Source organism: Symsagittifera roscoffensis, chromosome 1 (genome assembly GCF_963678635.1).
Source record: "Symsagittifera roscoffensis chromosome 1, txSymRosc1.1, whole genome shotgun sequence".
Classification (NCBI taxonomy): domain Eukaryota; kingdom Metazoa; phylum Xenacoelomorpha; order Acoela; family Convolutidae; genus Symsagittifera; species Symsagittifera roscoffensis.
In genome coordinates, this window is record NC_087062.1 from 93,509,745 (window position 1) to 93,527,334 (window position 17,590).

A 17,590-nucleotide genomic window follows, 5' to 3' on the forward strand; every position below is an offset into this window, starting at 1 on the left:
TTTCGCTGAAAATGAAAGACTTTTTTGTCCTTTAACATTACAGAAGCTGCAACCGTTCGGCAGAAAGTTTGATTGTTACCAACCTCGATATTGAGTGGTTACATCTTGAATTGGATTCTCTTCTGTAGCTTTTACAATAAGCAAAGTTCTAGCGCACACTATAGATAGCCCATGCAAACTTTTATTTAGGAAGTTTCTTTCTTTTTTGAATCCATCTCGATCTTGCAACGATCCTGGTCGCTAGCCAGTGATTGTTCTAAAAACAACAGTTGCGACAAATGGAATCTCATTTATCTAACCTAAATGACTCACTTAGTTTTTCTCTGAGATTCGCATATGCTATCATCGGAACTGCTCACATACAAGGACCTCAGCTTTCCCTCGGCCGCTGATTGTCTCATTAAACAGGCATAAACAAAAAACGCTTGATTGTATTTCCTCGAACAGCATGCACTAGCCTGGTCTGATGCTCTTACTCTATGTTCTTTGTAAGCTTCGCAGAATTGTTTGTCTTTTTTCATCGCGAGTTAATTATCGCTACGCTCTTCCTCGAAATCGGACATCAAACCAAAGACCTAAAATTCTTATAGAACCGCCAAATAATACATGGACACAATTGTTTCAAGGAAATAGCAGAGATTTTTTATCAGGTGTGTTCAACAGAACCACTCAAAAGAAAAGCATTTATCTATGTCTTCCTTTTTGAGAAAAAAGGGCATTTTGCACCACTTTCGCTTAAGAGTCTCTTATTCTGCCGTCATCTTCACAAGAATTCACTTCTTTATGGTCCTCTTCAGTGATTTCATATCCACAAGAGTTGTCATCTGTGATAGTTATACCGCTTTTCAAGTTCTTGTAAGACTGCTGGTTGAGTAATTCTGATACCTTTTTTCTAAAGAAAAAAGTATGCCAAGCACTACACTGTATGTTCCACTGATGAGGAGGATTTCAATTCTCCACAAACTGCATTTTTCACAACGCTGCTTAACTGTGACCCGTTTTTATCAGGGCAAGTCTCTTTCTCCCAAGAATCTTTGCCTTAAACAACTTTCAATTGAAATTATTTTTATAAAAATTCCCATATATGAATTGCAATACTTGACTATGATTATAATTCCGCCACGTCTCTCATTCAATAAGTTCATTCTTTGGTTCATTTATTTAACTGAGATCTTTCAGTTTTGCAAAAAACCATTCATATCATGGGTAATCGGAGAATGCCTTCGGACTGAAAACTGAACCATTAATTTGAAAATTAGTTAATATTTCCTGCGTTAAGTTTTCCAGGACATTTGCCGTTAAATTTGTACAAGAACAAACTTTTTTCGTGAACTGTGACTCCATAGCGCTGCAATTCTATAAAAAAGCCATCTGCTTTCTTATGCATATCTAGACGTTTTTCATTTTGTGATTAGATCGTTTATCCAACATTTGAGTCCAAGCTGAATGAGTAATCTCCTCAGACTCGCAAAAGGTGCTTTCATTTGCCTCGACGTTTCATTTTGTCAAATTTGTAGCTTGAAATTTTCAAGGAAACTACAAACGTTAACTGCTTCGACAGGAAAAAAACAAGGCTCAGTGAAGGTGACTTTCTAAATTCATCTTCAAACAAAAGTTAATTGTGATCACAGGCTTGTAGTCAATAACAACGAAATCAAGCTTCAACTGAATTGTTCAGCATTTGGAGACACCAAGGCTGACCATGCCATGATTTCAATTGATTCTGTTAAGTTAAATTAAGGTAGGACGAAATTTTTACCAAGGGAAAGGACCAACATACGATGAAAAAAGATGAATTGCGCTTCAGTAGAGGTTTTCGATTCATTCTTACTTTTTGCCGCCTATCCTTTGGCTCTTGATCGATGCCTAAACTCTCATGATTGAAACCGGTTAAGAATTGCCCATTAAATGGTGACAATTAGCCGCTACGTAATTTAAAAAAAAGGTATTTGCGTGCGCCTGACAGTTTCCTTTCTACTGAATATTATAATCAGTGCGTAGCGTCATAGTTTTTTTTTCGTTAGCTTAGATGTAGGTTTGATGATAAGGCTTCTTCTGTAAGGGCTACTGGAAAGGGAGCGACATAAGTATTGACGGACCTATGAGAGATTGAGGCGGAATCAAAAACGCCCAGAGAACTTTGGGGAAGGACGTCGAAATTATTGGTAACGGAAACAATGGCTCGATCATATACCAAAAGCCGCTGAGTTTCTCGGCATTTACCAAAGAGATACTTTGTAATTTTGACGAAACATTGACGCCAGCTGTGAGATCCAGCAATTTTTACTTCGTCTTTAGCGTCCACAAAAAATGAGACATTCCCAAAGACTTAATTACAGAAAAGTGCCGTAACAGCGCTTCCCTTTCGGCCGTTTTTTTTTCTTGAAAAATTTCATGACGCTACGGTCGTGTACGCCAGTCCAGTCGGTAATTAAGTTGCAGTGGGTGGCAAATAACGCAACACTTGTTCCAACGTAATTCTCGGGTATGGGTTTTTGCTCTATTAATTTCAGTAGGCGACGGCCGGCAACATTTTCCATTCTAACCAGATGTTGAAGGAAATGAAAGTTGAAACCGTACTGGAGTGAGCTGGACATGAAATTGTCCCTGTCGAACACATCGGTAAGTTGTAACCAGTGTCCGTTGGCAAGTACGTACACGCCGCCGAAAAGCTTGTGTCCTTCAAGTTTTGCAAAACAAGATCAGTTGCGCACCAAAGTTCTGCATTCGAGGCACTTAATTCCTCTATTGACAAAAATTGAAAATGAGATAACAAATACTGCTTTTTAGCATCGTGTGTTAACATCAAAAGAGCTTCATCGGCAATTCTTCGGGTCTCCAATTGTATACAGGGAATGCCGAACAATCGGTGTTTGAGCTCGCCTCCTAGTTGGTTAGAGCATTGAGCGTCAAGGCTTGTGACCATAGATGTGAAACCTTTTTTCAGAGCATAAGATAAAGCAATGCAACACAAGTAACTTATTCTGGATCCAGGCGGGTCCAAAATGATGTCATTTTTGTTTAATTGAAGAGAAGTCGTACAAATTGCATTGCGACAAACCTTGAGGATTTTTGTCAACGCAATCTGTTGCTCCCTTTGAGATTCTCAAGACTGGTGATTTGGAAACAAAAGTTGTGGCCACCACTCGACGCCATTTGCAGAAATTTATTTTACATCTGAGAGGAAGTCAATGAGCAATGTTGCATCACATTATTTAAAATGAATGTTCATATTTCCTGTAATAAATTTTCCAGGACATTTTCCGTAAAATTTGTAAAAAACCGACTTTTTTCTTGAACTGTGACTCCATTGCACAGCTTTTCCTTAGAATTGCCATCTGCTTTTTTATGCCCATTTTGAAATGATTCGCAAATTGCTGCTTTCATTCGCCTCGATAATGCCATTTAAATTTGAAAACACTCTGTATCATTTTGATTCATCATGAAGCCAACTCGACTTTTTATTTTGGAAAGTTCCATGATCTACCTTGTTTCGCAATTTCGGAGACGGATGCTCTTCTACTGGTCTTATGAACCCACACCATCCTTTCCGATTTTTTTTTATTTTAACCATTTGTGTTAAGTTTTTCAACAAACTTTAGACCTTTGAGATAATTGACAAAATTTTTTAGTAGTTCAGACTTTTTTATGTGGCTGTATTACCTAAACAAGGAAAATAAAAGATGGTAACAATTGAATTCGGTTTTGTACCTTTTACTATAATTTTTAGGCAAATGACCAAAAAAGATTGACTCGAAATTAGACCAAATCACCTTTTCTAGTTTTTGTTGCTAATAGGACCTTCATATAACACAACGGGAAAGCAATTTTTTAAAAATCGGAATCCACTATTTTAAATTTTTATGTTTTATTTTTTTAAATAAATTTAGAGGACCGTCTGAATTAATGAAAAAATTTATTTCAGGTTAAACTGATGAAGTTGGTCAATAATGAGAGAAAATGGATTGCATTTCTGACGCCGATAGGGTTTCACCTTAGATGAACTGAGTATTGTAATAGCAACGGGAGATGTATTTGAAAGTTTCTGCTTTTGTTGAGCAGGTGCCGATGAAAATTGATAAGGTTGACGAAGGAAGCACAGAAGCTTTAATTGAACAAAACACATTACGTTTCTGTGATAAGTAGCTTGAAAGTTCGAAAAAATCAACGTTAATAAAAATTTATTAGAGGAAACAAAAGGTTATTTGAGTTAGTTATTTCACGTTTTCCAGATTTTTACTGCCGACCGCCTGCGCGCTTTCGGTTTTTGGGCCTGGGCAACTCTTCGACAGGCCTGCTCACCATGATGCTCTGTCGCTGGGGCAGAAAGTCAGCAGCCAAGAATTTTGTTAGCGAATGGAAATCATTTCCATTTAGATTCAGGGCGCGCAGAAAACCTTTAGCGTCCACCTCATTTGGTGTGGAAATCACCCTTGCGCGCCTTGGAACCTTCCTGGATTGGGTTTAATTTGGGATACCACTGTCTTCACTGCCGGTTTATCTGCCAAACGTAAAGTACTGATAACTCTTTTAAGTTTTTGTTTCAGTTCGTTTTCGCTGGCATAAGTGCCGCTACATACGGTAACTTTCATGAATTGCACATGAATACCACTCATTTTTTATCTGAAAAAGGAAACACATAAAAAACAGAAAATCAAATGGATATGAATAAACAAATAAGAAAGCTAACTGCCTGAACATAGATTTACATTATCAGTTAAAACGCATCGAAAAAACCCTAAATGTAGGCATGCTTTTTTTTAAACGATGAAGACCCTATTATCGCGGTGTAAACGATAAAAGAAAACCACCCTTTCTGAGACAAAAAAAAATTTTGATGGCGCCATTCCTAGGGAAATACTTATTTGGAAAACTTCTGCATAAAACATTATTTGAGAAATTTGTACTGGTTGTTTTGTTTATTTTTCACAAAATTCACTCCAGAATAATTTGTGAATTGAAGACTTAATATTAAGCCGTTTTAAGAATTAAGTGGTTTTCACTGCACAATTTTTTTACTGGTCAATTTAAAACAATTTTCAATTTTCTATTGGTCAATGTAAAACAATTCTTCTAGTCATTAATGACCGTGGGAAGGAGCCATGATTTCAATTGATTATTTTAATTTAAATTAAGTTAGGACGATATTTTTACCAAGGGAAAAGACCAACATACGATGAAAAAAGATGAATTGCGCTCCAGTAGAGGTTTTCGATTCATTCTTTTTTTTTGCCGCCTATCCTTTGGCTCTTGATCGATGCCTAAACTCTCATGATTGAAACCGGTTAAGAAATGCCAAGTAAATGGTAACAATTAGCCGCGACGTAATTTAAAAAAGGTTTTTGCGTGCGCCTGACAGAGTTTCCTTTCTACTGAATATTGTAATCAGTGCGTAGCGTCATAGTTTTTGTTCGTTAGCTTAGATGTAGGTTTGATGATAAGGCTTCTTCTGTAAGGGCTACTGGAAAGGGAGCGACATAAGTATTGACGGACCTATGAGAGATTGAGGCGTAATCAAAAACGCCCAGAGAACTTTGGGGAAGGACGTCGAAGTTATTGGTAACGGAAACAATGGCTCGATCATATACCAAAAGCCGCTGAGTTTCTCGGCATTTACCAAAGAGATACTTTGTAATTTTGACGAAACATTGACGCCAGCTGTGAGATCCAGCAATTTTTACTTCGTCTTTAGCGTCCACAAAAAATGAGACATTCCCAAAGACTTAATTACAGAAAAGTGCCGTAACAGCGCTTCCCTTTCGGCCGTTTTTTTTCCCGAAAAATTTCATGACGCTACGGTCGTGTACGCCAGTCCAGTCGGTAATTAAGTTGCAGTGGGTGGCAAATAACGCAACACTCCTTCCAACGTAATTCTCGGGTATGGGTTTTTGCTCTATTAATTTCAGTAGGCGACGGCCGGCAACATTTTCCATTCTAACCAGATGTTGAAGGAAATGAAAGTTGAAACCGTACTGGAGTGAGCTGGACATGAAATTGTCCCTGACGAACACATCGGTAAGTTGTAACCAGTGTCCGTTGGCAAGTACGTACACGCCGCCGAAAAGCTTGTGTCCTTCAAGTTTTGCAAAACAAGATCAGTTGCGCACCAAAGTTCTGCATTCGAGGCACTTAATTCCTCTATTGACAAAAATTGAAAATGAGATAACTAATACTGCTTTTTAGCATCGTGTGTTAACTTCAAAAGAGCTTCATCGGCAGTTCTTTGGGTCTCCAATTGTATACAGGGAATGCCGAACAATCGGTGTTTGAGCTCGCCTCCTAGTTGGTTAGAGCAGCGAGCGTCAAGGCTTGTGACCATAGATGTGAAACCTTTTTTCAGAGCATAAGATAAAGCAATGCAACACAATGCAATAAATGGATTTGAAAGTTTCTGCTTTTGTTGAGCAGGTGCCGATGAAAATTGATAAGGTTTACGAAGGAAGCACAGAAGCTTTAATTGAACAAAATACATTACGTTCCTGGGATAAGTAGCTTGAAAGTTCGAAAAAATCAAAGTTATTAAAAATTTATTAGAGGAAACAAAAGGTTATTTGAGTTAGTTATTTCACGTTTTCCAGATTGTTTTTGCCGGCCTCCTGTGCGCTTTCGGTTTTTGGGCCTGGGCAACTCTTCGACAGGCCTGCTCACCATGATGCTCTGTCGTTGGGGTAGAAAGTCAGCAGCGAAGAATTTTGTTAGCGAATGGAAATCATTTCCATTTAGATTCAGGGCGCGCAGAATACCTTTAGCGTCCACCTCATTTGGTGTGGAAATGCAACCTTGCGCGCCTTGGAACCTTCCTGGATTGGGTTTAATTTGGGATACCACTGTCTTCACTGCCGGTTTATCTGCCAAACGTAAAGTACTGATAACTCTTTTAAGTTTTTGTTTCAATTCGTTTTCGCTGGCATAAGTGCCGCTACACACGGTCACTTTCATGAATTGCACACGAATACCACTCATTATTTATCTGAAAAAAGGAAACACATAAAAAACAGAAAATCCAATGGGTATGAATAAACAAATAAGAAAGCCAACTGCCCGAACAAAGATTTACTTTATCAGTTAAAACGCATCGAAAAAAACCCTAATTTTAGGCAGGATTTTTTTAAACAATGAAGACCCTATTATCACGGTGTAAAAGATAAAAGACAACCAACCTTTCTGAAACAAAAAAAAATTTGATAGCGCCACTCCTAGGAAAATACTGGTTTGGAAAACTTCTGCATAAAACATTATTTGAGCAATTTGTACTGGTGGTTTTGTTTGTTTTTCACAAAATTCACTCCAGAATAATTTGTGAATTGAAGACTTAATATTAAGCCGTTTTAAGAATTAAACGGTTTTCCCTGCACAATTTTTTACTGGTCAGTGTAAAACAATTTTCAATTTTCTATTGGCCAATGTAAAACAATACTTCTAGTCATTAATGACCGTGGGAAGGAGGAACCTCCAACAAAATTCTTAAGTTTCCTTATAAACATTTATTGAACTGAATACTACCACCAAAAAATCAAATACAGTTTACCAAGCTGTTTTTGAAAAGATTAGGAAAAGCTTATGTTGCAAATTGCATGTGGTAAGTTTTTTCCAGTATTGTGAGCCTCTGCTGATAGCATGTTTGTACTATCTACTGACGCCATTATGACATATGCATATAAGCAATGATTGCTTTGAAATGTTTCATCAGAGTTAATGCGATTGTTTATACGAGTTGTCAACAAACCGACGGAGACAGCAATATATCAAATTGTGGATATGCTCGTTCATCAAGGCCACGATCTGTTGAAGAAAGAAACGAAGATTGGCCTTCGTTCTGCTTCGTAGCTGTGTTAAAAAAATTAGGTTGTTAAAGATATCTGTGAGAATGATGGTAAGACGTAGGTGTACTGAAACTAAGACTAGCTTAAGACTGGATATGGTACAGGATCTCTACTAACTAACTAGTAAACTTTTATCTTAGACTAAATTAAAAGACTTAGAGGTAAGATAACAAAGCTAGATTAAAGATAGAATTGGTTAAAGAGTTGAATTAAGATTTAGTTGTTATCAGAATTATTTGCATAAAAACATACACTGACTAAAGCTCAGTTATGCTAAAAGCCGATGCGTTTTTGGCAAGTGTCAACCTAAATTAACTTAAAGCTTAAAGCAACGTAAAGGTGAAAGGATCAACTTTAAGATAAATATCACTTGTGACAAGCTGGGGCAATAAAGTGTAAAATGTCACGCGCGCTGATGCAGGTGGGAAGTTCCCCTCATAACAAGCCACCGTCCATGGCTGAAGAGGGTATAGATCCGACTTTTCCATTGCTGTGCCATTGCATCGCCATTGTAGGCTGTCAAGGCATCTTCTCTTTCTCGAACATAATATGTGCCCAAAGTGGTGTCTCGCATTAAAAGGAGAATAAACACGAACCCTTCATTGGTTCTGTGACATTGAAATGAGTCATCACAAATGGGGTGCATAAGATCTCAACAGGAATCTGGTAGTCCGAGTTTCGCGAAGGAGCTGTAAACACGCTCTTCATGTAGATAACGTGTGCGAAGAACGGTTCGAATTGCTTTCAGTGTGTTCTGCTTGTCGTACGAAAGTAATGCAGCTTATAACGTTAATTTTTTTTTCTTGGCAAAATTGTCGGACTTCCTAGGAAATAAATACCGACCCCTGATCCGTTCTAATAGTTCTGGGTATCCCGTGCAAGGTTATATATTTTCTAAGAAAGTTTATAACAGATTTAGCAGATGTGCTATATGTTATTTCCGCCGATGGAGAATCGGTCTACGCCCACGTATGTATTTTTTTGTTCCCAAGTTGAAGGTAGAGGGCCGGCAAAGTCAAACTCAATTTCTTGGTTCTTAAGTTTCCTTATAAACATTTATTGAACTGAATACTACCACCAAAAAATCAAATACAGTTTACCAAGCTGTTTTTGAAAAGATTAGGAAAAGCTTATGTTGCAAATTGCATGTGGTAAGTTTTTTCCAGTATTGTGAGCCTCTGCTGATAGCATGTTTGTACTATCTACTGACGCCATTATGACATATGCATATAAGCAATGATTGCTTTGAAATGTTTCATCAGAGTTAATGCGATTGTTTATACGAGTTGTCAACAAACCGACGGAGACAGCAATATATCAAATTGTGGATATGCTCGTTCATCAAGACCACGATCTGTTGAAGAAAGAAACGAAGATTGGCCTTCGTTCTGCTTCGTAGCTGTGTTAAAAAAATTAGGTTGTTACAGATATCTGTGAGAATGATGGTAAGACGTAGGTGTACTGAAACTAAGACTAGCTTAAGACTGGATATGGTACAGGATCTCTACTAACTAACTAGTAAACTTTTATCTTAGACTAAATTAAAAGACTTAGAGGTAAGATAACAAAGCTAGATTAAAGATAGAATTGGTTAAAGAGTTGAATTAAGATTTAGTTGTTATCAGAATTATTTGCATAAAAACATACACTGACTAAAGCTCAGTTATGCTAAAAGCCGATGCGTTTTTGGCAAGTGTCAACCTAAATTAACTTAAAGCTTAAAGCAACGTAAAGGTGAAAGGATCAACTTTAAGATAAATATCACTTGTGACAAGCTGGGGCAATAAAGTGTAAAATGTCACGCGCGCTGATGCAGGTGGGAAGTTCCCCTCATAACAAGCCACCGTCCATGGCTGAAGAGGGTATAGATCCGACTTTTCCATTGCTGTGCCATTGCATCGCCATTGTAGGCTGTCAAGGCATCTTCTCTTTCTCGAACATAATATGTGCCCAAAGTGGTGTCTCGCATTAAAAGGAGAATAAACACGAACCCTTCATTGGTTCTGTGACATTGAAATGAGTCATCACAAATGGGGTGCATAAGATCTCAACAGGAATCTGGTAGTCCGAGTTTCGCGAAGGAGCTGTAAACACGCTCTTCATGTAGATAACGTGTGCGAAGAACGGTTCGAATTGCTTTCAGTGTGTTCTGCTTGTCGTACGAAAGTAATGCAGCTTATAACGTTAATTTTTTTTTCTTGGCAAAATTGTCGGACTTCCTAGGAAATAAATACCGACCCCTGATCCGTTCTAATAGTTCTGGGTATCCCGTGCAAGGTTATATATTTTCTAAGAAAGTTTATAACAGATTTAGCAGATGTGCTATATGTTATTTCCGCCGATGGAGAATCGGTCTACGCCCACGTATGTATTTTTTTGTTCCCAAGTTGAAGGTAGAGGGCCGGCAAAGTCAAACTCAATTTCTTGGTTTGGTTCTACGACCGATGGGAGCTTTCCGAGGTTTTCTTGTTTTGTCAAAGGTTCCAAATTTTTACCTGCTTTTAGGCATTCAATATAGTTCTCTCAATGAACTTGATTTTCTCGATAAATTTTCGGCCACCAGATGTAGAGAGTTGCCAGACTTTTCATTGCGAGTTGGCTGTGGTGTGCTTCGTGTAGTCTATGTAACATTGTCGTCCTTAGGCATGCTGGTATTACAAGTCTCCCGTCGAAGTAAAGACATCCCCCGTTCACATGTAAGTTATTGATATAAGGTTTGTAGTAGTTTTCCAATTGAAATATATCGTGTTTCCCATCTTCTTCGATAGCTTTCATAATCTTTTTCAGTACAAGGTCTTGTTTAGTAAGTAAATCCATTAATTTTGAATCAAAAATATCAGGCAACGAGAACGGAAATAGCCCCTGCTTATTAGATTTAGGGCTTTTTTCATTTTTTTTGTCTGGTCTGAGGCTGTACCCGGCGGGTAGCTAGTACTGGGTGTTGAAAATGGGTATTTATTTACAGATAAGTTTTCAGATTCTCGGTTGAATCTAGTTGATTGGAAATTTCATGTAGAATTTTCTAATTGTTTGAGAAATCAATTGTTTTACAAGATGGAATACAGTCTTCTGTACGCGAGTGGAAATTTTGGCTCACTGAAATTTTGCAATGCGTAAATAGAGTTTGCAAAGTTTCAGCAGCCTTCTCAATTCGTTTCTCATGTTCTATCTCTTGACTTGTCATTTTATTAACCGATTGACCAATCACATTGCAGTATTCAAAGTCAGGAGATGCTATTTGTTGAGAAAATTTGTCCCGTTTTTGCGATTAAGAATATCTAGGCATCAAATGTTCAAAGCCCTAAAGAAGGCTAATTTGGTTTACGGAGGTGATAACGATGTTTTCGTCGTCGTAGGAAACTGGTGCAGGGTCGCCCGATGGGTGTCTAGAAAGGTAGTCCACGAATCCCATTTATTTACCCGGGTGATGTTCGACCGTAAAATCGTATGGCAGCAGTTTATATGCCCAACGAGTGAGGCGAGATTGGGCTGTCTTTGTATATTTATCATCTTTTAGTGCCCCTATTAAGGCTTTATGGTCGGTAAGAATAGAAAACTGCTGATCCAAAAAGGTAAATTTTTAAAATGGTCTAACGCCCAAACTAGACCCAACAGTGCGAGCTTATTCGTGCTGTATTTTAGTTCGGCTAAATTGAGGAGCCTATTCGCGAACGCTACGGTCTTCCAAGTTCCCCCATGGTCGTGCTCGAGGGATGCACCCAATCCTAAATGTGGAGAATCGCGGTAAATGTGAATTTAACGTCGAAATGATGATTTATTACCGTATTGCAAATTTCCTTTTTGGTTTCTTCGAACTTGGCAAGGTGTACCTGGGACCAGTTGAACTGCTATTTTCTTTTTGCTTTAGTTCTCTAAACGGTGTAGATAGGGATGCTAAGTTCGGGATAAATTTATTAAAGTGGTTAATTGAGCCCATTAGCGATCTTATGTCCTTTATACATCGTGGTTCTTTCAACTTTCTAATTGCGTCTGATTTGTGAACTAAGGAAGTGCTCTCCTTCGCATCGATTTTGAATACCAACCACGCTATGCTATGAGTCAAAAATTTACATTTCTCCCATTTAATGGCTAATCCTTCGTCCTCTAAAGTTTTCAAAACGTTATTGACTAACTTACAGTGATCTTTTGTGCTACCTACAGTAGCGATTAAAATGTCATCTAAATATCAGTTTGTGTTGGTAAACTTTTCCGTCAAACAGTCCATAATGCGTTGGAATTCATTTGGCATATCGCCTAATCCGTAAAATCCTGTTTTACAAAGGTATGAACCTGTAACGTCTCCTCCCACAATCTTAAAATTGCATTGGTTACTTGCTTTGTTGGATAGTGGTATCTGGCTGTATGCATATTTCAAGTCGATAGATGAAAACCAGATTTTGTTTTCGTCTAGAACGCTAATTGTTACGGCGGCATTATCAATAAGGTCAAACAAGTTGGGCATTTGGTATCTGTTGCGAAAAATTTGTTTGTTGAGCAGTTTTGAATTTAAGGCCAGTTTGATTGACCCATCCCTTTTTGCTGTTATGAGAATAGGGAAAATAAAGCAGTCTTCAGAACATCTGGATAATTTTTCGATATGTCTCTCCCTAAATAACTGATCAATGCATAGTGTCACTTTAGGGAATAGGTGAATTGGTATGCGTTTTCCTCTTACCTGTATCGGTTTTAAAGGTTCGTTAAAGTACGTGTTCACGATAAAGTTTTTTGATCTACCCGTTCTTTTTAAAGAGTTCAGGAAATCGGTTCGATATATACAGATCGAACTCACGCTTAAGTGATGTGCCGAGAACTTGGCAAGGTTGACTATCTGATTCGAATTTTATCTGGTCGACTTCTATCCCGACGGGCGTTCTACTCGGGATCTTCCGTGTATCTGCGATTCTGTGAGACCATAATTCCTAAATTCGGTATTATATCATTTCCCAGTAGATTTCTTTCTGCCCCTTCGGTGATAAACAGTTGTTGATCCTTGGCATCCCATCCCTTCGATTGTTTTCTCACTGAGTTTTCCGATGATGTTTATCGTACTCTCGATGCCTTGGTACGCTTTTTTCTAAACGCATCAACTGCTTCTATCTTTAGAAATATGTTTCTTATCTTCAGTTCGTGAAGAAAGTCCTTTTTCATGGATGATACCGGGCTGGCTGAGTCAATTTGTATTTCATTTAGGTATGGGTTAAGATTACCCATTGATACCATCAATGTCTTCTTCAGTTGCAGTCCCTTATGAGTGATACAGTTCTAGTTCCCCTTCAATTTTGTCTTTCACCGCGTTCACTTGGTTGTCGTTGTCTACAGCTAGGTCTAAAAAGTCTTCTAGTTCTACTTCCAACTCGGAATTATCCTGCGGGTTATTTCTAAGTTTCTTGTTCGGACTTTGTTCGACTATGTTGGTTTGTGTTCTGGCTGCACTTCTACAGTGTTTGGCGAAATGGCCCTTATGACCACAAGTGTTATAGTTTTTCTCTCTAGCAGGACAAGAGGCAAGGTGTCCATTCTTTTATGTACTGTTGGTGTTTTTTTGAGCCTTTCTAGTGGACTAGTACATAGGCTGACGCTTTTTCTGGGGTCAGATATTCGATGCACAACTTTTTCTGAATTTCCACATCTCTCATTTGTAATAAAAATATCTCAAACTAATTCAGCCGTCTATTTTTTTGCCGTCTATCCTTGGCTCTTGGTCGATGCCTAAACTCTCATGATTGAAACCAGTTAAGAATTGCCCAGTAAATGGTGACAATTAGCCCCTACGTAATTTAAAAGTGGTATTTGCGTGCGCCTGACAAGAGTTTTTTTGTACTGAATATTATAACCAGTGCGTAGCGTCATAGCTTTTGTTCGTTAGCTTAGACGGGGGTTTGATGAAAAGGCTTATTCTGTATAGGGTTGCTGGTAAGGGAGTGACATGTATTGACGGACCTATGAGAGCTTGAGGCGTAATCAATACCGCCTAGCGAACCTTGGGGAAGGTCGTCGAAATTAGTGGTAACGGAAACAATGGCTCGGTCATGTACCAAAAGCCGCTGAGGTTCTCGGCATTTACCGTTAAGATACTTGGTACTTTAGATGAAACAAGGACGCCAGCTGTGGGATCTAGCAATTTTTACTTCTTTAGCGTCCACAAAAAAATGAGGCATTCTCGAGGACTTAATTTAAAATAAGGGCGCAACAGCGCTTCCCTTTCGGCCGATTTTTTCCGAAAATTTTCATGACGCCACGGTCGTCTACGTCAGTGCAATCGGAAACAAAGTTGCAGTGGGTGGCAAATAACGCAACAATTTCTTCAACTTCATTCTCGGGTATGGGTCTTTGCTCCATTAGTTTCAGTAGCCGAAGACCGGCAATATTTACCATTCTAACCAGGAAGGAAATAAAATGAAAACCGTACAGGAGTGAGCTGGGCATGAAAACGTCTCTGCCGGACACATAGGGAAGTTGTAAGCAGTTTCCATTTGAAAAGTACGTACACGCCGCCGAAAAGTTATATATTGTCCTTCAAATTTTGCAGTACAAGATCATATGCGCACCGAATTCCGCATTCAAAACACTTACTTCCTCTAACAAAAACCGAAAATGAGTTAACAAGTACTTGAGTTAACTTCAAAAGAGCTTCGTCGGCATTTTTTTGGTTCTCCAATTGTTTATAGGGACTGCTGAACAATCGGTGATTGTGCTAGACTCCTAGTTGATTAAAGCGGCGAGCGTCAAGGATTGTGACCATAGATGTGAAAACATTTTTCAGAGCATAAGTAAAACAACGCAACACAAGTAACTTATTCCGGATCCAGGCGGATGATGTCATTCTTGCTTAAATGGAGAGAAGTTGTACAAGTTGCATTGCGACCAATGTTGTTGAGGATTTTGCCAACGCAGTCTGTAGCTTCTAAAGACTGATGATTTGAAAACAAAAGTTGTGGCCACCACTCGACGCGCTTTGCACAAACTTAAATTTTCATCTGAGAGGAAAAAATGAGCAAGGTTTCAGCACACTATTTAAAATGGAATGTTTTTTTTTCTCTGCATTAAATTTTCCAGGACGTTTTCTGTTGAATTTGTACCAAAGGGAATTTTTTTCTTGAATTGTGACTCCATTGCGCTGCACTTCCCTAAAATTGCAACATGCGTATCCTGAAATTTTTCATGTAGTGATCTGATCGTTTATCCAACATTTATATCCAAGTTGATTGAATATCATCCTCAGATTCGCAAAATGCTGCATCCATTTGCCTCGACAGTGGCATTTCGATCTGAAAACAATCTATTTCATTTTGATTCATCATGAAGTCAATTCGAGTGTTTATTTTGTCAAATTTGGAAAATCTACGATGATTGCGTTTTTGCTATTATATCTTCAAAATTTTGAAGGAAACTACTAAGGTTAGTTGCCTCGACACGATAAAACAACAGTTACCAATGAAGCTGATTTTAAGAAATTTATCTTCATGCAGAAACTTAATTGTGATCACAGGCTTGTAGTCAAAACAACGAAATCAAGCTTCAACTGTAACGTTCAGCGCAAATGTTTAGCCGATGTTTCGTCATTTTGCTTGAACCCAAAGTCAACGTCAGTTGTCCACGTTCTCAAACCAGAGTGCGAGTAACATAAGTGAATGCTCCTTTTTTCTTCAGACTTACGTCAGGAGTTTTGTAATCCTATGATGATTGCCGTTTGACATCTAGATTTCTGTCAGCGATTAGCTCCATGGAAAAGGACATGCTTTTTTTCTTAATTATCCGAATTCTATCAGGCACATGAGGTCTACACATTCCAGTTGTTGAATGAAATGGGAAAAATGGATTAAAAATTAAATGATATGCTTGATGTCAACATTTTTTCAAAACTCGATTTTTTCCACAATTATTATTCGATTCAGTCTTTTTCGGTCATTTAATTTGATCGTGTGACCTCACTGTTTTAGAGATCTTAAGTATTATCCGGGGAAATACTAAATCCATACTAAATGCTGACGATTTTTTCCTAAAAAATGGAAAACAAGCAAACGGAGAAACTGAGACCAGTAAGACCTGAATATGTCTGTTTTTTTTCCATTATAAAAAAATAATTAATTATCTTCAAAAGATCTCTTATCATCATGGGGTGATTTTAAAGCCAACATCTCAAACATGCGAAAATAAACCACTTATTTGCAGAATTTAACCATTGTACAAACTTGAATCGGAATATTTTCTGAAAGAACTAAACGAATCTGTTTATGAAAGGTTATTTGATGTTAAAACAAAAATTATTTAATTTTAAATGCAATGAATTTTTTTACTGTTAAGCGAAAAGTTCAGAAATAACATTGAAGCGTTTTTCATCAGGAAAAACATCAACTAGAAAAACCTTGAAGCACTGGGTAGAAAATGAAAAAAAATTGCATCATCGAAAAAGTACTGGGTTAGGAAAGTTTTCTAAAAGCTTGGTTTACAGAGTCCAAAAGTAGGTTATAATCTCAAAACAATTTTGTTTCTACAATGGTGAATCAGAAAAAAGAGCATTTATCAACACAAGTTACAAGTAGAATTCAACAATGACAGCAGAGATTTTTTTTCGTCCGTGTAATGGTCAATTATGTGCAGGCAAAAACAAAGACATGGTACATAAGAACATAGATAATGATGAGTTTAACTTTCAAATTTTTCAAATTTTGTGGAGAAATTGGCGAGTAAATTTAATACTTCAGTAGAATTAACAGTCAAAAGAAAATTAACTCTGTTTTTAGAAGAAGCAACGGAAATTGAATTATCAAACAATCAAATCCTTAAATACCAAGTTTAGCTTAGATTAGTATGGTTAGGCTCCCAGTTTTGATGAAAAATTATACAATTTGTTTCAAAAGACAACTTGCTGTAGTTGAAATTATCTTCAAAGAATGCATGAATTAGGACCATCAAATCACAGTCGAATTTCTCTTTTACCAATTTAAGGTAACATTTTGAGCGGATCATTTATAACAGAATGAACCAATATCTCACAAAGTATCAATTATTACAAAATTGTCAGTTGGATTCAGTTCTAAAAGGAGTACAATTGGTGGTTTGCTAACCATAATAGAAGAAATGCGTCAAGATTGGAGCTGAGACCACAATGACACAGTCTAAGAGCACGATGACACTGCACGTTCATTTACCTTGAAATAGCTTTTGATACAGTTCACCACATGCTTTTTCTACTGAATTGTGACACATAGGTTTTGGGAACCTGTTTTGGACTTTCTCAAATCCTATTCAAACATCAGCAACAATGCGTTGCCTCTAGAACTAAACGGTCTCTAAATAAAAATGTAAATGGAGTAGCAGAGGTTTTCATATTAGGCCCGCTTCTTTTCATAAATTATTTGAATGATATTGAACTAGATGAAAAAATTGAAAGTAATCTGATTTTACATACAGACGAAATTGTCATTAAAAAAAGCTACAAACAGTGATTGATTCAGTAGACACCAGGAATCGTAGGAAAAACAGCATGTTGCCTAGAATAAATTAGGCTGCCTTAAATGAAGAGAAAATAAAATTAATGATACTATCTAAGAGGAGCAGCGGAAAATATATGAAATCTTTAGTGTAATAACTAACGAAGAGAACCAATCCATCCCTCACTTAGGTGGTTAAATTGACTCTAAGTTTTCCTTCATAGAACATTTTACGAAAGTTGAAAATCATTTGTGAAGTTGTATTTATTACAGGTTGAGACAAATTTTAGGTAGAGATCAACTACTGAAAACATATAACGATTGTTTGAAACC

General features: G+C 37.6%; 1 protein-coding gene across 1 annotated transcript in view; it reads right to left on the reverse strand.

The window, feature by feature from the left end:
- The window catches only part of LOC134852815 (charged multivesicular body protein 4b-like), a 326,219-nt gene that overhangs the window by 133,703 nt on the left and 174,926 nt on the right, over positions 1–17,590 (reverse strand). The window lies entirely within an intron of this gene.